Here is a 23,086-nt window from a genome sequence, read left to right on the forward strand (position 1 = left end):
GGTGGCCAGCAGTGTATATAATGACTTTTGAACACTATTAAGGTAAATACATTGTTTGTTCTTTATCAACTTGCTAACTATGTCTATAAGTAGTTAGAATTATTCAGCTGGCAGTATTGGCGCACGCTGTATTGCAGTAGTTTGAGTAACGAAGATTTTTGTGAGGTAAGTGATTCATGAAAGGTAAAGGTTATTATTAGTCAGGGCCATTCTTTTGTAGGGATTTTTGAAAGTCAGATTGCGGTGCGCTAAAAATATTTAAGCACAGTCATTTATAATTTTTCTAAGACGACGTTTTACAGTTTAGTATCACAAACACTACACTACGGCGACTGCGCTACTCGGCTTCTTCTGCGACATTGCTCCCTCCTTAAGAGAACAGCGTATTGGTGTTACGTCCTCCTGGTCTGGGAATGCGTCATCGGGCCTGCATACTCCAACTCCCGATTACTGATTCTCGCCCTGGCGGTGATCTTAGAACTTCTTTTGCCGCTACGCTCTTCGTCACCTTTCCGCTTGTTGCCTGTCGCTGGAGCTTCGAATTTACCCTGGGTTGCAGTATCCCTATAGTTCTTCATTCGAAGGACGTGGACCTTATCTCTGATCTTTCGTCGTCTTGTGTCGAGGTCGAAATCTTCAACTTCGTAAGTAGCATCAGACAACTGTCTCACAACCTTATAAGGTCCTCAGGAGATTCTCAGAGAGACCAACCTTCCGAACAGGAGTGAAGACCCAGAAGAGGTCACCAGGCTGGTAGACAAAAGGGTGGTGGCTCGCGTCATACCTTCGGCGATCGTTTTCTTGAGCCTGCATTGTGCGGAGTCGTTCTAACTGCCGAGCTTCCTCAGCTCTGGTTAATACCTGTCCGATGTAGCTGTCTTCCACGTCATCAGGATGCAACGGAAACACAGTGTCCATCGTCGTAGTCGCCTTACGCCCATGCACCAGGAAAAATGGCGTAAAACCTGTGGTATCTTGTTTGGCGGTGTTGTAGGTAAACGTCACAGAAGGTAGCACCTCGTCCCAGTTGCTCCGCTTAACATTAACGAACATTGATAGCATGTCGGCCAAGAACTTATTAAGGTGTTCAGTAAGCCAGTTAGTTTGCGGGTGGTAGGCAGTCGTAATGTGATGTTGCACCGACGGTTTATCTGTGTCACAAGATGCGACTGAAAAATTTTCCCTCGATCCGTAATTAACGACATTGGAGCAACGTCTTTTAATACAATGTATTCCACGATGAATTGGGCTACCTCGGAAGCTTCCGCTGTTTTCACGCCTTTTGTAATGGCATAGCTTGTCAGATAATCAGTGCAAACAATAATCCATCTATTGCCACTAGCAGACGTTGGAAATCGTCCAAGGAGGTCAATCCCAACACGCTAGAAAGGGGTTTCGTCTGGTGGAATTGGTATGAGACGGCCACATGGTTTCTGAGGAACTGCGTTTCTCGTCTGGCAGTCTCGACAGTGCGACACATAGTGACAGACACTCCTACATAAACCTGGCCAGAAAAATCTCTTGCGGATTCTATAGTATGTCTGAATGAATCCTAAATGTCCAGCCAGCCAGAGTGGCCGAGCGGTTCTAGGCGCTTCAGTTTAGAACCGCGCGTCCGCTACGGTCGCAGGTTCAAATCGTGCCTCGGGCATGGATGTGTGTGATGTCCTTAGGTTAGTTAGGTTTAAGTAGTTCTAAGTTCTAGGGGACTGATGACCACAGATGTTGAGTCCCATAGTGCTCAGAGCCATTTGAACCATTTTTGAACTTAAATGTCTGTCCTCAGGTGTGTCATGGAATTTCTGTAGAACATCTAAGCGCATGTCTTTTGGGATCACTGGTAGCCACTTATTTCCACACGGATCAAACTTTTCTTGCAAAGTAATTCATGAACTACCTTAAATTGTCCTTTCACAGCCTCTGACTGATTTAAGGCAAGGATAAATTGAGATATCTTGTCATCCTTCTACTGCTCAGGAGAGAGAGCCTGGAGTGCAGCGAGACAATCTTCATCAAAGTCTTGATGGTCTTGCAAAGGATTTCTTGAGAGGCAGTCGGCATCTTGGTGTTTTCATCCACTTTTGTATACTATGGTAATGTCATACTCTTGAAGATGTGGTGCCGACCTGACGAGTCGTTCTGTTGGATCCTTAAGACCTGTCAACCAACAAAGTGAATGATGGTCTGTAACAACTGTGAATGGCCTTCCATAGAGATACTGTCGAAATTTGCATATGGCTCAGATCACTGGTAGACATTCTGTTTCTGTAGTTGAGTAGTTTCTCTTGGCTTTTGTAAGTGCCCAAGAAGCAAAAGCTATAACCTTCTCTTTTCCATCCGAAATTTGCACCAGAACAGCACTGATCCAATACCCACTGGCATCTGTGTGTAGTTCTGTTGGTGCTCTCTCATACAGACCAAGTACAGTGTCAGTCGTCAGGGCTTCTCAACGCACATCGAAGGAATCTTGTTGAGAACCACCCTAGATAAATTTAGCATCAGACTTTAACAATTCTTGGAGTGGCTTGGCTTTGATACAAAAGTCTTTGATAAAACTACGCTAATAAGAACATAATCCAAGGAAGCTTCTCACATCTCTAATACTTTTAGGAATAGGAAATTCCGTTATAGAGCTCACCTTTTCTGGATCTGGCCACACACCTTAGTTTGAGACAAGGTGTCCAAGTATTTTGATTTCTTTTGTTCTAAAGACACACTTTCTTGGATTGAGTTTCAGTCCGCCTTGTTGGTGACACTTAAGAACGGCCCTCAGTCTTTTTATATGTTCATCAAATGTCTATGAGAATACTATAGGCATCTAAATAACAAAGAACCATCGTCCACTTCAGCTGCCTTAGAAGACCATCTGTTCAAAAGTTGCTGGTGTATTACACGAACCAAACGGCATTACCTTAAACTCATACAGGGCCTCAGGGGTGATAAATGCAGTTTTTTTCACCATCAGCCTCATCTACTTCGGTTTGCCAGTATCGCGAGTACATGTCCATGGCTGAGAAAAACTTAGCTCCCTTTATACAATCTAGTGTATCCTCAATTCGTGGAAGAGGGCAAACGTCCTTTTTAGTTATCTTATAAAGCTTTCTGTAATCAACACAAAAGCGCCGACTGCCATCCTTGTTCCTGACGTGTACAACTGATGATGACCATGGACTCTGCGAAGACTGAATGATGTGATTCTTCATCATTTTCTCTCTAACTCGTCGCGAATTATTCGACTTTCCGTTGCTGACACACGTTATGTTCTCAGGCTTATTGGTTGACGATGTGCTTCATCGCCGATTTGGTTAACTTGCTCTTCACCTGTTGCTTGAAGCATTCAGAAAACTCTTGAAGAATGGCGAAAAACTTCTTCTGTTGTTCCTAATTTAGATCTCGTGATACTCGAGCTGTCTCGTAGTGGTAGTGCTAATTTCGCTCAGAGACTCGGCATGGGAGGTTTCTATGACGCTCAGTTGTTCTTCAATTAACGGCTTAGCGCTTGCTACTCATGCGTCTTGGAAGGATCTGCGGTTCTCGGAGACAGTTATCTATCCACAAAATACCGAATCCGTTCTTAAACGAGACGACAGAGGCGGGGATGACCAAGTTATTCTTCAGTGCTATGCTTCTCTTACATTCCACTACAAGATCCATGAGTTGATGCATAGAGTGACAGTTACCTTTCTAACGCTGACTGCCGGAATGATCACTTCATCCGGCCCACATATTCTCCACACTCTCGGATGCGCATCTTCGTGTTCACAATATCTCATCTCGTCTAGCATAACCTTTGAGCGACCGCAAACTATAATTGCCTGAGAAGCTTTCAAAAAGACCCATCCAAGAATGACGTCATGACTACACTCTTGTAAGATGACGAATTCTAAGGGCTGTGTATGGTCACTTATACCCACACGAATGGTATATCTTCCTGTAGGTTTTACATATTTCCCATTATCCACCTTCAGCAGAGATGTTTTGCTGTCGACTAATACGGTTTTCAGCAAATGGTTACGGTACTTCTATGAAATGACTACATATGATGCTCCAGAGTCCACAAGAGCTTGGACTGGTAGGCCATCCATGAGGGTATCGTCGGAGTTTCCTATCACTTTTGTAGTGATTGACGGTGGAGGATTTTTCTCTTCGGCGGCCTCACCTCCTTTAGTTTTCCAGGTTGCGGCGGCAAAGCGATCGGCTGGAGATTCTAAACGGCGATCGAGACCTTGCTCGGCGTGTTGGGGAGCGTCCTCTCCAGCGGCTAGCTTGCGGCGATGGTGATCTACGTTGTCCTGCACCCACATCATTTTGTTCATCTTCGTAGTCCCGGAGTTGGCGTCGGCTAAGATCGGTCTACTGTCTTCTGGTGCGAGTGTCATCAAATATCCACCGCCTTTCTCAACAATAGCGCCGCACATGACCCGGTCGTCCGCAGTGGAAACATACTCGTCGGTTATCCTGGGTCCTCCTTGGTGCCCAAACAGGTTCCTCATGCGGCATTATAGGAACGTAGTTCCGCCTGGGTCTCGACTTTTTCACCGTTTTAAATGGAAATGAAGGACGAGAGACTGAGTTCAATGTCTGTTCTACTTCCTCCATTATGACCTCTTGAAGCATCTCGGTTTTTTGGCCGCCGGTAATCCAAGTGCCTTCAGAACTTCCCCTCTCACTATCTTACGAATAACTCTTGTGAAATCACTTGCTTTCTCCATCACAGACATCGATACGACGTTTGAAGGCCGTTCAAACTTCTTGCGTGTAATTGTTTTTGATGCACTGTCTCGATATACTGGTACCATTTTATGAAGTCGTCTGCTGTCGAAACCTCCTTCACGAGTAGGGCCTGCTACACATCCTCAGCAACACCCTCCATGTGGTGTGCAACCTTATCTTCCTCTTTCATTCTAGGATCCACTATGTTACACACCTCCAAGACGTCTTGAATATAGTATGCTGTAGTTTCTCCTGGACGCTGTGCCCTGCACTTTAATTTATCTTCAGCCTTGCACTTCTGTCGTTGTGTGTCACCGAAATACTTGCGCAGTTCCACCTGGAACACTTCTGAGCTTGTGAACTTCTCCTAGTTGTTCTCATACCATTGCTTGGCAGTGCCCTCCAAGTAGAAAAACACGTTATCCAAACACATGGTGTCACCCCATTTGTTAAATTTCGCTATACGGTCTTGTACCTTCAGCCACTTTTTTGGATCTTGGCCATCGTCACCAGAGAAGGATGTCTCATGTGGTGGCACAGAGTTGCTGTCATCGTAAATTCCTGTCTCCGATAGATTGCGGTCTGTTTAACATGGCTCGAACTCGGTTTTCTTGCCATGTAAACGATGGCTCTGTCGTGGCCTGATGGTAGCCACTGTGTCGTCGATAATGTGTGCTATCACAAGTTCCAATACCTGGCGCCTCCACCAGAATAATGTCAGGTGGAAGAAGGTGTAATTAGATGAATGATGGACACTAACTTTACTTAACGAAGGTTTATTCAGGAATTGCACATACAAAAGCTCAGACTGAGCTGCCTCCGGCCAGAACACATACTGTATATATACAGCTACAGAACATTCCAGTACAATGATTCTTGCCATTTGTCGATACTTCTAGAATGAACTCGAACCGAATATAGAAATTAAAATTGTACAGTCCAGGTGAGTTTTGAACTCACGACACTGTATGCAACTGTTAAGTAACCTAACCACTACACCACGGTGCTACTCAGCTTCTTCTGCGACAATTTATCAGTCTTAACAATAAATTGCCTTTAATGTTTGCTCAGAACGAAACTGATCTTGAATAGTTTGTCACATACGGTGTGGTGTTCAGTATACCCAGGCCACATTCATTTGCCAGGGCGATCTGTCTTAATATGTCTAATTCCTTCTTCCCTTCCCTTCCACTTGGCGTAGGGGATGCCGTATTATTCTACATATCATACAGAAAAAAAGCATGCGTCTGACGTGTTAAATACGATTCGGACATAGTAAACATCATATGAAGTAAAATTAAGATGAACACACACAAGGAAAATAAACTACATGGACTGACGGCATCCTATAAGATCAAGTAGCCATCATGAAATAAACAGACAAAGCATCAGACAGAACTGAATACATATCCCTGTGAAAGGGACTATAAACTGCGTTCAGGACATCAGATAACACAAAAACACCAGTGTTACGTTCTCACTTAACAGCTGTTTTGTTTAACCTTTAAATCTAAAGGGGGTGGAAGGGCTGACCAAATGAAGTGAACATTTCAATTACACTGGTATTATTAACTACCCAATACAATCTCAGATACAATTTCACAGGCGCCACACGGGGAAGATTATTAATGAGACATTCATTACATCAGTCATAAGCAAGTTAATAAAAAGACAAATTATTTAAGACAAGTTCAATTTCAAACTTTAGAATTACACGTAGCCCACGATTTCTCACCAAAATTCACATATGTCATCTAGGCTGAATTTAACCATAACTTTAACAGACAACTCCAGATAAGACATTATTTAAGACCCTTTCCATTTCAAATTCTAACATTACAGGTAAAATAACAGTTGACACACACAGCCTCAACTTTAATACAAAAGCTTAAAACGTATTTATTAAACTTAACTTGTGCAATCTTGCAGAGCGGATCAGGAAATTACTCAAATGTCCATTGACATGTAAGATGGACTTTTTGGGCATAGAAAGTTACAACCGGCTTCAGTGATAAATGTGTAATAACAGAAGCAAAGTCCAAGCTTCTAAGGCCGAAGTTTAACCACGAACGGTGGAAGCTACTGAGAGAATTAATACTTAACTTCGAACCAATACGTGGCTCCGTTTCAACCCCACGTCAAGTAGACCACCAAAATGTGAACCAAACAAACGCTATGGAAGACGAACACCCGAACGCAGGCGAAGTCTACTGCCCATAAGCCAAATTTGCAATTTAAAGGGAACCCCTGCGCATCAGTTGCCTGCTGCCTTAGCTCACTGAAACACAGACCACACCCGCCAACAGAAGGCAGTAAAACATTTCTTAACTTTAACATTTCAGATTGATCAATAAATTAACTCCATAAAATCAAGGCTGAACAACAAGTAATTTTATTAGGAAGTGAAACTGTACTTGATAAACAAACACTAAGTGTGGGATGTGATCTGGCTCACTAGAACTGGCACTAACTAGAAATTAATGACACAATCTGCAAATATGGGAAAATCGCAAATATGGGAAAATCGCAAATAAGGAAAAATTCAAATATGGAAAAAACGCAAATATGGGAAAAACCTAAATATGGGGAAATTGCAAATATGGGAAAATCGCAAATATGGGAAAATCGCAAATATGGGAATAACGCAAATATGGGAAAAACGCAAATATGGCAGAAGAGAATTTTGTGGCACAACTTGACTAGTAGCAGGAATCGGTTGATACAATGGGTTCATGACTAATTGAAAAACGCAAATATGGGATAACCGCAATATGGCAAAAACGCAAATATGGCAAAAGCGCAAATATGGCAAATACGCAAATATGGGAAAAACATACATATGGGAAAAATGCAAATAGGAGAAAATCGCAAATATGGGAAAACCTCAAATATGGGAAAACCGCAAATATGGAAATACACAAATATGGGAAATTGCAAATATGGAAAAAACGCAAATATGGGAAAAACGCAAATATGGGAAAATCGCAAATATGGGATAAACGCAAATATAGGAAAAGGCAAATAAGGGAAAATCGCACATATGGGAGAATTTGCAAATATGTGAAAAACGCAAATATGCGGAGAATGCAAATATGGGAAAAACGCAAATATGGGAAAAAACGCAAATATGAGAATAACGCAAATGTGGGAAAAACGCAAATGTGGGAAAAACGCAATGTGGGAAAAACGCAAATATGAGAAAAACGCAGATATGGGAGAAACACAAATATGAGAAAAACGCAAATATGAGAAAATCACAAATATGGGAAAAACGCAAATATGGGAACATCGCAAATATGGGAAAATCGCAGATATGGGAAAATTGAAAATATGGGAAAATCGCATTATAGGAAAATCACAAATATGGCAGAAGAGAATTTTGTGGCACAACTTGACTAGAAGAATGAATCAGTTGGTAGGATGGGTTCATGAGTAATGGGAAAAACGCAAATATGGGAAAAACACAAGTATTGCAAAAAACGCAAATATGGCAAATACGCAAATATGTGAAAAATGCAAACATGGGAAAAACGCAAATATGGGAAAAACACAAATATGAAAAAATCGTAAATATGGGAAAATCGAAAATATGGGAAAATCGCAAGTATGGGAAAAAAGCAAATATGAGAAAACCGCTTGTATGGGAAAAACGCAAATATGGGGAAATCACAAATATGGGAAGAACCTAAATATGGGAAAATTGCAAATATGGGAAAGTCGCAAATATGGGAAAAACGCAAATATGGGAAGAACGCAAATATGGGAAAAACGCAAATATGGGAAAAACGCAAATGTGGGAAAAACACAATGTGGGAAAAACGCAAATATGGCAAAACGAAAATATGGGAAAAATGTAAATATGGGAAAATCGCAAATATTGGTGAAATGCAAGTATGAGAAAAACGCAAATATGGGAAAAACGCAAATATGGGACAAACGCAAATATGGGACAAAGGCAAATATGGGTGAAACGCAAATAAGAGAAAATCGCAGATATGAGAAAATTTAAAGTATGGGAAAATCGCAAATATAGGAAACTCGCAAATATGGGAAAATCGCAAATATGGGAAAATCTCAGATGTGGGAAAATTGCAAATATCGCAAAATCGCATTATTGGAAAATTGCAAATATGGCAGAAGAGAATTTTGTGGCACAACTTGACTAGAAGAAGTAATCGGTTGGTAGGATGGGTTCATGAGTAATGGAAAAAACGCAAATATGGGAAATACGCAAGTATGGCAAAAACGCAAATATGGCAAAAACGCAAATATGGGAAAACGCAAGTATGGGAAAATTGTAAATATAGGAAAAACGCAAATATGGGAAGAATGCAAATATGAAAAAATCGTAAATATGGGAAAATCGCAAATATGGGAAAATCGCAAATATGGGAAAAAAGCAAATATTGGAAAAACGCATAAATGGGAAAAACTCAAATATGGGAAAATCGTACATATGGGAAAATCGCAAATATGGGAAAACGCAAATATGGAAAAAACTCAAATATGGGAAAAACCTAAATATGGGAAAATCCCAAATATGGGAAAACCGCAAATATGAGAAATTCGCAAATATGGGAAAAACGCAAATATGCGAAAATCGCAAATATGGGAAAAACGCAAATATGGGAAAAACGCTAATATGGTAAAAACGCAAATATGGGAAAAACGCCAATGTGGGAAAAACGCAAATGAGGTAAATATGCAAATGTAGGAAAAACGCAAATGGGGGAAAACTGCAGATGTGGGAAAAACGCAAATATGGGAAAACGCAAACATGGGAAAATCGCGAATATGGAAAAATCGCAAATATGGGAAAATCGCAGATATGGGAAAATTGAAAATATGGCTGAATCGCATTATGGGAAAATCGCAAATATGGCAGAAGAGAATTTTGTGGCACAACTTGACTAGTAGAAGGAATCGGTTGGTAGGATGGGTTCATGTGTAATGGGAAAAACGCAAATATGGGAAAAACGCAAATACAGGAAAAACGCAAATATGGGAAAAACGCAAGAATGGGAAAAACACAATTATGGGATAAACGCAAAGATGGGAAAATCGCAAATATGGGAAAACCGCAAATATGGGAAAAACGCAAATATGGGAAAAACGCAAATAAGGGAAAAACGCAAATATAGGAAAATCGCAAATATGGAAAAATCGCAAATATGGGATAATAGCAAATAAGGGAAAACGCATGTATGGGAAAAACCTAAATATGGGTGAAATGCAAATATGGGGAAATCACATATATGGGAAAATCGCAAATATGGGAATATCAAAAATATGGGAAAATCGCAAATATAGGAATATCGCAAATATGGTAAAATCGCAAATATGTTAAAATCGCAAATATGGCAGAAGAGTATTTTGTTGCACAACTTGACTAGATGAAGGAATCGGTTGGTAGGATGTGTTCATGAGTAATGGGAAAAACGCAAATATGGGAAAAACGCAAATCTGGGAAAATGGAAATATGGGAAAATCACATATGTGGGAAAAACGCAAATGTGGGAAAAACGCAGATGTGGGAAAAACGCAAATATGGGAAAATCTCAAATATGGGAAAAACGCAAATATGGGAAAAACGCAAATCTGGTAAAATGGAAATTTGGGAAAATCACATATGTGGGAAAAACGCAAATGTGGGAAAAACGCAAATATGGGAAAATCTCAAATATGGGAAAAACGCAAATATGGAAAAAAACGCAAATATGGGAAAAATGGAAATAAGGGAAAAACGCATATATGGGAAAAACGCAAATATGAGAAAATCGCAAATATGGGAAAAATCGAAAATTTGGGAAAATCGCAAATATGGGAAAATCGCAAATAAGGGAAACACGCATATATGGGAAAAAAGCAAATATGAGAAAATCGCAAATATGGGAAATATCGTAAATATGGGAAAATCGCATTTATGGGAAAATCGCAAATAAGGGAAAATCGCAAATATGGAAAAAACGCTAATATGGGAAAAACCTAAATATGGTAAAATTTCAAATATGGGAAAATCGCAAATATGGGAAAAACGCAAATATGGGAAAAACGCAAATATGGGAGAAACGCAAATATGGGAAAATCGCAAATAATGGTATATCACAAATACGGGACAATCGCAAATATGGGAAAATCGCAAATATGGGAAAATCGCACATATGGGAAAATCGAAAATATGGCAAAATCGCAAATATGGGAAAATCGCAAACATGGCAGAAGAGATTTTTGTGGCACAACTTGACTAGAAGAAGGTTTCGGTTGGTAGGATGGGTTCATGAGTAATGGGTAAAACGCAAATATGGGAAAAACGCAAATACGGCCAAAACGCAAATATTTCAAAAATCGCAAAAATCGGAAAATCGCAAATACGGCAAGAGAGAATTTTGCGGCACAACTTGACTAGAGGAAGGAATCGGTTGGTAGGATGGGTTCATGAGTAATGGGAAAAACGCAAATATAGCAAAAACACAAATATGAAAGAACGCAAATATTGGAAAAACGCAAATATGGGAAAACGCAAATATGGGAAAATCGCAAATGTGGGAAAAACGCAAATGTGGGAAAAACGCAAATATGGGAAAAACGCAAATATGGGAAAATTGCAAATATGGGAAAATCGAAAATATGGGAAAAACGCAAATATGGGAAAAACGCAAATATGGAAAAAACGCAAACATGGGAAAATTGCAAGTATGGGAAAATCGCAAATATTGGAAAATCGCAAATATCGGAAAATCGCAAGTATGGGAAAATCGCAAATATGGGAAAATCGCAATTATGGCAGAAGAGAATTTTGATGCACAACTTGACTAGAAGAAGGAATTGGTTGGTAGGATGGGTTTCATGAGTAATGGGAAAAACGCAAATATCGGAAAAATGCAAATATGGGAAAAAGGCAAATATCGGAAAAACACAAAAGTTGGAAAAACGCAAATGTGGGAAAAATGCAAATGTGGGAAAAACGCAAGTGTGGGAAAAACGCAGATGCCTTCTTCTAGTCAAGTTGTGCCACAAAATTCTCTTGGGACATATTTTCGATTTTCCCATATTTACAATTTGCCCATATTTGCGATTTTCCCAAATTTGCGATTTTCCAATATTTGAGATTTTGCCATATTTGCGTTTGACCCATATTTGCGTTTTTCCCATATTAGCGTTTTTCCCATATTTGCTGTGTGATGGTGTATCTGCAATTGTCACGTTAGGTGTATCCATTTGGATATTCTGTGATTCTTGAAAAGGTTTGCCAATCGAATGTGCACTGTTGGTCACTAAATCGGAATCAAATAAACCCCTGCGCTTCGGTTGCCCGCTGCCTTAGTTCACTGAAACACAGACCACACCCGACAACAGAAGGCAGTAAAACCTTTCTTAACCATAACATTTCAGATTGATCAATAAATTAACTCTATAAAATCAAGGCTGAACAACAAGTAATTTTATTAGGAAGTGAAACTGCACTTGATAAACAGACACTAAGTGTGGGATGTGATCTGGCTCACTAGAACCGGCACTAACTAGAACTTAATGACACAATCTGCAAATACATCAATATTATGCGGAAGCAGAGCTCACGCCTAGTAGGAGGCCTCAAATGAAATCGAAGAAGCGTCACATAACACGTCGTGCAACGGCTCACTGTACCAAGAACGATCACAATCACAGTTAACTAAGCGCTCTTAGGAATTAGCGTAGTTAACAGGGTGTCTTGATGCTGGGGCGGATTTGCAAAGATGCCAGTCCATCATTAAGCAAGACCATAAAAGCTTGTCTCTCCAAGGAAGCGGGCTCATCCACAGCTCACGATGTTGCTGTAGAATTCACAACGCCGGCCAACTCCCGCCGACTCTAGTGAAACGACGTGACAACCGCCGCCCGGCCTCAGACACGCCGTCTTCGCTTCTGTCCGCCAACCAATCGCCGACTCGCGCACCGCCGCGTTCCGTTCTCAAGCGTTGTGTCCTCTCCCCTACTCGCGGCCGGCACTCCCTTATATCTCGAGCCGGCCCAAGCCCAAGGACAAATCTCAGCAGTAGGAAATCGATCGTACTCATGTCAGAGATACTACTGGCGCCACTCCCACCACGGCTCAACCAGTGTGTCATAGCTTGCCACATAAAGAACAAACAAAAAATTTAAATAATGGCCGGTCTGGATGGCTGAGCGGCTCTAGGCGCTACAGTCTGTAACCGCGCGACCGCTACGGTCGCAGGTTCGAATCCTGCCTCGGGCATGGATGTGTGTGATGTCCTTAGGTTAGCTAGGTTTAAGTAGTTCTACGTTATAAGAGACTGATGAGCTCAGATTTTAAGTCCCATAGTGCTCAGAGCCATGTTTTTTTAAATAATGTTGCGAAAAGTAAACAATTAAACATTTTATAATCTCTGGAGATTTACATCACAAAAATCAAGGAAACGGACAATCTCCCCAACGAGTAGAATGGATTTGCAACTAATGCGTATTTTAATATTTACGATGATCTACACTGACGGAAAAAAAATGTGCAGTATTGAAATTTCGGAAATACATTTGTATGGTAATTTATTAAAGCGACTAAAATTGGAAGATCACAGGTTAACGTAAGCGCGGGATAAGCTACGGAAAATGTGAAATACTGGTGCATTAGTAACCGGTGTAGAGGCAGAATGTTGAATGCTATCATACATGTATGCATGCAGGTGCTTAACAGGAGCCGGATGTTAGTTTGTGTGATGCCTGTTGCACTTGCTCGGTCTGTACGGGGATGGTTAACGCTGTTTGAGAATGATGTTTAAGAGAGAAGAGAATAGAAGCATTTAAGATACGATGCTTTAAAAAAGTGTTGAATCTAGGTGTAATGATGAGGCATGAAATGAGGAGGTTCATCGCAGAATCAGCGAGGAAAGGCATGGATTGAAAATACTGATGAGAAGAAGTGGCACGACGATAGGACATCTGTTAAGACATCAGGGAATAAGAAACTTCCTGACAGATTAAAACTGTGTGCCGGACCGAGACTAACTCGGGACCTTGGCCTCACGCAGATAAGTGCTCTACCGAGGTTCACAGGGTTCGTGAGTAGTGCTTGGGTACCTCAGCTGGTAGAGCACTTGCCCGAGAAAGGCAAAGTTCTCCAGTTAGAGTCATGATCCGGCACACTGTTTAATCTGCCAGAAAGGTTCATATCAGCGCAGACCACGCTACAGAGTGAAAATTGCATTCTGAAATCAGGGATTAACTTCCAAGGTACTAGAGAGAGCCGTAGAGGGTAAAAACTGTAGGAGAGGACAGAGATTGGGGTACTTCCAGCAAATATTTGAGGACATAGGTTACAAATGGTAGTCCGAGATGAAAACATGAACAGGAAAAGAACTCGTGGTGGGCCACATCAAAACAGTTAGAAGACTGAAGACTAAAAAAAATATCTGTGCACAGTGAGACGATTACTACTCACTGCGAACTGTCTTTTGTTGATATCAAAGAAATAATAAGAGTGATCATCAGAGAAGTGTCATTATTACGCTGCGGGAAAGATGTGTTGCAAAATTTTAGAACTATCTTATTACCTTCATTATGTTTTATGCATGGATAGCAAAATAATAATAATAATAATAATAATAATAACCAGGAGGGATGGAAGAATAGCTTAGCACGTTGTAGGCAAAGGCCACATTTTCTTCAGGGCGTTGAAATGACAGGTTTAATAATGAAGAATCGTGAAAGCGAAGATATGGGCTGGGTGTTTGCGATCTTCTAAATGATTTCGGTATTACAGGAGACAAGGCCATAGAATCATTAAGAGAAGAAAGCAATTTCCCTTATCCATCGAAACCCATATCAGAAAATGATGGCGCTAGTTTTATATTGGCACCCTCAAGTATACAGGTAACATGGAAATGAGAGCAGTTGTTGTTGTTGTTGTGGTCTTCAGTCCCGAGACTGGTTTGATGCAGTTCTCCATGCTACTCTATCCTGTGCAACCTTCTTCATCTCCCAGTACCTACTGCAACCTACATCCTTCTGAATCAGCTTAGTGTATTGATCTCTTGGTCTCCCTCTACGATTTTTACCCTCCACGCTGCCCTCCAATGCTAAATTTGTGATCCCTTGATGCCTCAAAACATGTCCTACCAACCGATCCCTTCTTCTCGTCAAGTTGTGCCACAAACTTCTCTTCTCCCCAATCCTATTCAATACCTACTCATTAGTTACGTGATCTACACACCTTATCTTCAGCATTCTTCTGTAGCACCACATTTCGAAAGCTTCTATTCTCTTCTTGTCCAAACTACTTATCGTCCATGTTTCACTTCCATACATGCCTACACTCCACACTTGTTATGATGTCATAAACCTATGTCATTTTTGTCCAAATATAAAACATTGTCTACTACAGTGTGTGTCTATTCGTTAGTGATTGCTGTTTTCTTTTTCTTTCTACTGTTAAAATACGTTTGTGATCAAATGATGTTGAGCCATTCCTCTGCTACATTTACCTTCTACGGAAACCGCGAGTAGTCTTCTCCAGCCGGGGTAAAAGTGACCGGTACAGACTGAGTCAGTCAGTAGCGAGAACGTCAGCGTTGCTGCCATGGTCCGTGTGTGGCGATCAATACGTGTCACTGGTGATCGCCCCGTGGCTCTGCGGTCCAACAGCTGTCACACCGTGTCCATACCCGTGTACAGACAAGCTTGTGCTAGACGCCTACTACCTACTGCCATTACAGAACGCATCGATCCTTGCTTATGCGAGTAATATATCCATCACCTCCAGCACAGACCTCGGTAAAATAATCTCAGTCCCTGACTTACATTCTGTTTCGTCAGAGCGCAACTCGTAACCCCTCTATTTTCCAAATACACGAGCTCCAATCTATAAAACAGCTGATTACTTTACGAGCAACTCGTAACCCCTCTATTTTCCAAAGACACGAGCTCCAATCTATAAAACAGCTGATTACTTTACGAATAAGTTAGTCATTTGTAACAAATATGACTTTAAGCATGTATGTGAGGAAAGTTTAGGAAAGGTTTATAAATGATGTCATTATGAAACACTGTGCAGTTTCCCAACTATGTGTTTCTATCTGCAATTTACCCCAAATTTACGTCCCATTCTACAAAAAGTCTAAGTGTTACCAAAAATGTGTTCCCATAAACTGTTATCCAACTTAAGTTTGTATGATAATCTTTTACTAAACAGAACCTAGTTTGAAATGATCTGTAACTGGTCCGAGTACAACATGTCCTTGTATTAATTACGTAACCGACATAACACAATTATCTGGCCCTAATAAAAATTTCCACCTACCTCGCGCCTTAACAATATCGTTGCAGATTCCTCCACAACAGCAAAGCGCGAGGAGGCAGCACCTAAGTTAGATCTCTATTTTTGAAAGAAATTTCCAAATTATAGTCAACTATTGCATACCATATGGTGCAATGTGGTAATGCGTAGTGATAAAACTTCTTTAAACAGTATGACGGGGAGAGTAACTATTCCTATGAACTATGATACGATATTCCAAGACAACTACTTTAGAATGAAGTACACTACTGGCCATTAACATTGCCACACCAAGAAGAAATGCAGATGATAAACGGGTATCCATTGGAAAAAATACACTCCTGGAAATGGAAAAAAGAACACATTGACACTGGTGTGTCAGACCCACCATACTTGCTCCGGACACTGCGAGAGGGCTGTACAAGCAATGATCACACGCACGGCACAGCGGACACACCAGGAACCGCGGTGTTGGCCGTCGAATGGCGCTAGCTGCGCAGCATTTGTGCACCGCCGCCGTCAGTGTCAGCCAGTTTGCCGTGGCATACGGAGCTCCATCGCAGTCTTTAACACTGGTAGCATGCCGCGACAGCGTGGACGTGAACCGTATGTGCAGTTGACGGACTTTGAGCGAGGGCGTATAGTGGGCATGCGGGAGGCCGGGTGGACGTACCGCCGAATTGCTCAACACGTGGGGCGTGAGGTCTCCACAGTACATCGATGTTGTTGCCAGTGGTCGGCGGAAGGTGCACGTGCCCGTCGACCTGGGACCGGACCGCAGCGACGCACGGATGCACGCCAAGACCGTAGGATCCTACGCAGTGCCGTAGGGGACCGCACCGCCACTTCCCAGCAAATTAGGGACACTGTTGCTCCTGGGGTATCGGCGAGGACCATTCGCAACCGTCTCCATGAAGCTGGGCTACGGTCCCGCACACCGTTAGGCCGTCTTCAGCTCACGCCCCAACATCGTGCAGCCCGCCTCCAGTGGTGTCGCGACAGGCGTAAATGGAGGGACGAATGGAGACGTGTCGTCTTCAGCGATGAGAGTCGCTTCTGCCTTGGTGCCAATGATGGTCGTATGCGTGTTTGGCGCCGTGCAGGTGAGCGCCACAATCAGGACTGCATACGACCGAGGCACACAGGGCCAACACCCGGCATCATGGTGTGGGGAGCGATCTCCTACACTGGCCGTACACCACTGGTGATCGTCGAGGGGACACTGAATAGTGCACGGTACATCCAAACCGTCATCGAACCCATCGTTCTACCATTCCTAGACCGGCAAGGGAACTTGCTGTTCCAACAGGACAATGCACGTCCGCATGTATTCCGTGCCACCCAACGTGCTCTAGAAGGTGTAAGTCAACTACCCTGGCCAGCAAGATCTCCGGATCTGTCCCCCATTGAGCATGTTTGGGACTGGATGAAGCGTCGTCTCACGCGGTCTGCACGTCCAGCACGAACGCTGGTCCAACTGAGGCGCCAGGTGGAAATGGCATGGCAAGCCGTTCCACAGGACTACATCCAGCATCTCTACGATCGTCTCCATGGGAGAATAGCAGCCTGCATTGCTGCGAAAGGTGGATATACACTGTACTAGTGACGACATTGTGCATGCTCTGTTGCCTGTGTCTATGTGCCTGTGGTTCTGTCAGTGTGATCATGTGATGTATCTGACCCCAGGAATGTGTCAATAAAGTTTCCCCTTCCTGGGACAATGAATTCACGGTGTTCTTATTTCAATTTCCAGGAGTGTATTACAGTAGAACTGACATGTCATTACATTTTCACGCAATTTGGGTGCATAGATCCTGAGAAATCAGTACTCAGAACAACCACCTCTGGCCGTAATAACGTCCTTGATACGCCTGGCCATTGAGTCAAACAGAGCTTGCTGGCGTGTACATGTGCAGCTGCCCATGCAGCTTCAACTCGATACCACAGTTCATCAGGAGTAGTGACTGGCGTATTGTGACGAGCCAGATGCTTGGCCACCATTGACCAGACGTTTTCATTTGGTGAGAGATCTGGAGAATATGATGGCCATGGCAGCAGTCGAACATTTTCTGTATCCAGAAAGGCCCGTACAGGACCCGCAACATGTGGTCGTGCATTATCCTGATGAAATGTAGGGTTTCGCAGGGATCGATTGAAGGGTAGAGCCACGGGTCGTAACACATTTGAAACGTATCGTCCACTGTTCAAAGTGCCGTCAATGTGAACAAGAGGTGACCGAGACGTGTAACCAATGGCACCCCATACCATCACGCCGGGTGATACGCCAGTATGGCGATGACGAATACACGCTTCCAATGTGCGTTCACCGCGATGTCGCCAAACACGCATGCGACCATCATGATGCTGTAAACAGAAACTGGATTCATACGAAAAAATTATGTTTTGGCATTCGTGCACCCAGGTTCGTCGTTGAGTACACCATCGCAGACGCTCCTGTCTGTGAAGCAACGTCAAGGGTAACCGCAGCCATGGTCTCCGATCTGATAGTCCATGCTGCTGCAATCGTCGTCGAGCTCTTCGTGCAGATGGTTGTGGTGTTACAAACGTCCCCATCTGTTGACTCAGGGGTCGAGTTGTGGCTGCACGATCCGTTACAGCCATGCAGAATAGATGCCTGTGATCTCGAGTGCTTGTGATACGAGGCCGTTGGGACCCAGCACGGCGTTCCGTATTACCCTCCGGAACCCACCAATTCCATATTCTGCTAACAGTCGTTGGATCTCGACCAACGTGAGATGCAATGTCGCGATACGATAAACCACAATCGCGATAGGCTACAATCCGACCTTTATCAAAGTCGGATACGCGATGGTACGCATTTCTCCTCCTTACACGAGGCATCACAACAACGTTTCAGCAGGAAACTCCGGTAAACTGCTGTTTGTGTATGAGAAATCGGTTGGAAACTTTCCTCATGTCAGTACGTTGTGTATGTAGCCACCGGTGCGAACCTTGTGTGAATGCTCTGAAAAGCTAGTCATTTGCATATCACAGCATCTTCTTTCTGTCGGTTAAATTTCGCGTTTGTTGCACGTCATCTTCGTGGGGTAACAATTTTAATGGCCAGGAGCGTATGTGTTGAAAAAGAGAGAGTCAAATTCCGCGTGATCTTCGCACATAACATAGGTCTGAACAATACTATGCTTAACATAGTGAATGACGATTTCAAAAGGGTATAATGTGTAAGAGGTCCGAGCAGATGTAATTTTATGTAAGAGGCCCGAGCAGATGTAATGCAGATGTAATTTTATGTAAGAGGTCCGACTAGATGTAATTTCGATGTATTGCTCATGCGCTGCCTGCGATATGCAAGGTATTTTGAGAATCGCTGACCAGAGAGCAGTCTGCGCTTGTGTGGAGTCTTCTCTGCTCTGGTCTGGTGTATCGTGTTGGCTGGCCGGTCGCGGTGCAGCGATGCCGGAGCCTGAGTATTATTCTATAAGGTAAAAAGCAGCCTCGCGCATATCTAGTAATGTTACGTGAACTCAGATGTAAATGTTTTAAAAATTTCCTAATTATAATCTTTGTGATATAAAGTCATTTTTTTACAAGCATTCATTTCAATTTAAAGAATTTACTAATTTCTCCAATCCATGATCATTCCGATTGTTGCAAAAGAAAAATCAGTTGCTTCCTTTCATAAATGACAAATCAATCGGCCAGCATTGCACAGAGCGGTGCCGGAAAAAGGTTATTGTAAGAGCAGATAGTTGGCGACTTTATTGAGGTGAGAATTTTTGCTTTTTTATTCAGAATGATCTTACAGGGCCATGACGCAGCACTGCTGTCGTCCAAAATTTACCAGGTTTAGGAATTTTTCTGTTTCGAGCTTACATTAAATGAGAAAAGAATTTGGTGGGTACATTAAATGGGAAACAAATTTGTGTGGAGGTTAAATGTGAATGAATTTCTGTAGGGAGGTTATAAATGGGAACCAATTTTGTTCTGAGGTCATTATTATTTATTAAATTTTGTGGGGAGGTTACACTTGGCGACAACCGGCCAGGATCATATTTCTTTGTGAACCTCTGAGAAGTAGTCATATATCTGCTCTTATTTACTTAAATGTAGTTTGCATCTGGTGCAACACATTTACTAATTTGTCACTCTTTCTTTCACAGATCATCGACAATTTATTGCTCTTTGTGGTAATTATTTGTTCCATTTCGCTTTGTCTTTGTTTCATTTTGTGCTTAATTTTGATTTGTGAAAAATGCCGCGAAAAACTGTTAACAGTACATGGCGATGTGCAATGAGTGAAATAGCCGAATCGAATAGTTTGACAGATAATACTAGCGACACTCAGTCTAATAGTGATAATCCTCCATTTACAGACAATCAGTGCGTACCGACCACTAGTAATGATTTTAATTCTAATGATGAGCAAACAAATTCAATTGTGTCCTCTGTTAATTTAACGACAATTGATGACGCGGCACGTTCCGATACAATGAACGCTGCTCAGTTTGACACATCCGGTTTGCAAAATTTGCATAGTGAACGGATAAATTTTTCTCACGAAGATGAACAATGTAGTCAAAATACGTCAGATTTATTTGATTCCGAGGTAGTGACTAATAATGCACATCCAATTGGCGAACCTGTTCAAGAATCAGAGAATGACCAAATGGTTACACAAAACGCGACAAAAGCAGATACAGCATCACACAGCACAGAGAATACAGTAGCTAATTTTGGCATGGATCGAGTTATAGCATTAATGCTACAACTTAATGAAAATTTCAAACACTCGAAGAAAGAACAAAATAACAATCACAAACAACTTAGTGAAAATCTCAAACAATAAATTAATGAAAAACAAGATAACAATTCCAAACAGTTGAATGAAAATCTTAAACAGTTGAATGAAAAACAAGACAACCTTAATGAACAGAACAAATAACTTAGTGGACAGATTACAGCCGTTGCCGTGCAATGTCACGATACTAAAGAACAATTACGTGAGGAAATTAAGGCTTGTGCTAGAAGCAGTAGTGAAGAAATTAGATCTGTGGCACAAGAATTAAATAATACACATGCAGCTACAACTAAATTACTTAAAGACGAAATTAGTGTAGTCGCTAAACAATGTTCTGAGAACGCAACACAGTTACGCGACTAGTTTAAATTAATGTCAGCAGAACTTTCACGCACACTGGATGCGAAAGTAGACGCGAAATTTGACCAACAGAACAGCCAATTTGACGAACGTTTTAATCACCACCTACAAAATAGTGAAACGCGTTACCGTAAATTTATACAGGAACAGAATAAAGTAAAGCAACAAGTCATGGAAACAATTACTGCACAAAGACAGGAAGATAAGCGTAAATTGTTTACGAAAGCAAAAACATACGTAGACAACAATATTGCTACAGTATCAGACGAAATTAATACTATCAAACAGTTGAACACCGAATTACATGATGACATTTCTGATCTTAAAACAAAAACAGACACACACACAGTAGACTTTCAGACAATGACCGACAGACTTGAACAATTAGAACTAATACAGGATCCCGATGCCATCAAAGCAGACGTTAAGAAATTAAACAAAACCACGCGTAAAATACAAGAACAAATTAATGCGTGTGATACTAAAATCGATGATCAGGTAAAAGCACTGACTGAAAAATATGATGAATTGGCCAGTCGTATTGACGTTATCGAAAGTAATAATGACACCAAATCAGACGATACTTCACTAGTTTCGTTTAATCAAACTCCCGAATTCCAAAATTTACAGCAGACGATCAGTGAGATAGGTTTGTCCAATAATGCATTACGTAAAAAATTGTCAACTTTACAGCAAGAAGTGACAGAGATGAAAAATGTTTCAGCCTTTAACACATCACAGCATACGCCACTTTGCGAACACTTGTCGGACTCACACAGCATGTATAATTTAGGTAATTTACAGAGAGTACGTGAGTTAGATTCCGAACAGTCACAGACAAACAGATTATCATACAATCCTGAACCTGTTCAGACATACAAAGACGATAAGTTTGATTACAAGCACTTTCAATCCGTGAGGAAATTTAAGGTATTTAAAAATGACAGAACACAGGTTCACCCCTTGGATTGGATACAACAATTTAGCTTTGCTTTTCCACCGACTGGGCCTGTAACACACAAACTTGAATTTATTTGCAGTTTTTTGGAAGGCGAACCGGCAACTCGTATGAGACCGATCGCGAGACAATGCTACTCGGTAGAGGAATTTCAGAATGCTTTTCTGTCAGCGTATTGGTCGAAGACGACACAGCGCGGAATCAAGGATCAACTAATTAGTTTACCGAATTATGAGAACACAAATTTTTCCACTGTCACGCAATTTTTTTAACACATGGTCCAACAAAACCAGTACTTAAGTGAACCATACAGTGAATCTGCACTTATTCAATTATGTATTTCTAAATTACCACGATCATTAAGAATATCACTTTTAACGGGTCAGCAGAAAGAAAATATTTCGGCATTCAGGGATCTGCTGCAGCTTTTAGAAGTGCAGCAATCAGATTATTCCTTCGTAAACAAAAATGTTTAATATAATAACCAAGGTCAACAAGCATAAAGCAATTACGATCAGCCACGCTATTTCAATAGCAAAGGTAATAGACGCTTCTGGAACGACAACCACCAGAACTCTAATAACAGACAAAATTTTAATTATCAGTATCGTCAAAATTATCAGCAATAGGAACCACATTTTGGTAACAATAGAGGTTTTTCCCAACAACAGCAACAAAACCAACCGGTTAGCATACCTAACCAACAATGCAGTCTGCAAGGTCAACCAAGCTTTAATGTTTCGCCGCCTACACGTATAGCGTCGGCCACAGCAAATAGTAACGCACAGCAACAATGAAATAACTACGTACAGAAAACACACCATTTCAACTCATATCGCAATGCACCGTATAGAAATGACTGTCATGACAGACGTTAAAGTAATGAGCACAGTTTTCAGCGTACGTTTAATAACACTCGGTCTTACCAGTAACAGAGTCATCCGCAACAACAAATTATCATGAATGAACCAGACAGTAGATATCATCCCGAACGTAATACGTCAGG

This window comes from Schistocerca nitens, chromosome 8 (genome assembly GCF_023898315.1).
Source record: "Schistocerca nitens isolate TAMUIC-IGC-003100 chromosome 8, iqSchNite1.1, whole genome shotgun sequence".
Taxonomy (NCBI): domain Eukaryota; kingdom Metazoa; phylum Arthropoda; class Insecta; order Orthoptera; family Acrididae; genus Schistocerca; species Schistocerca nitens.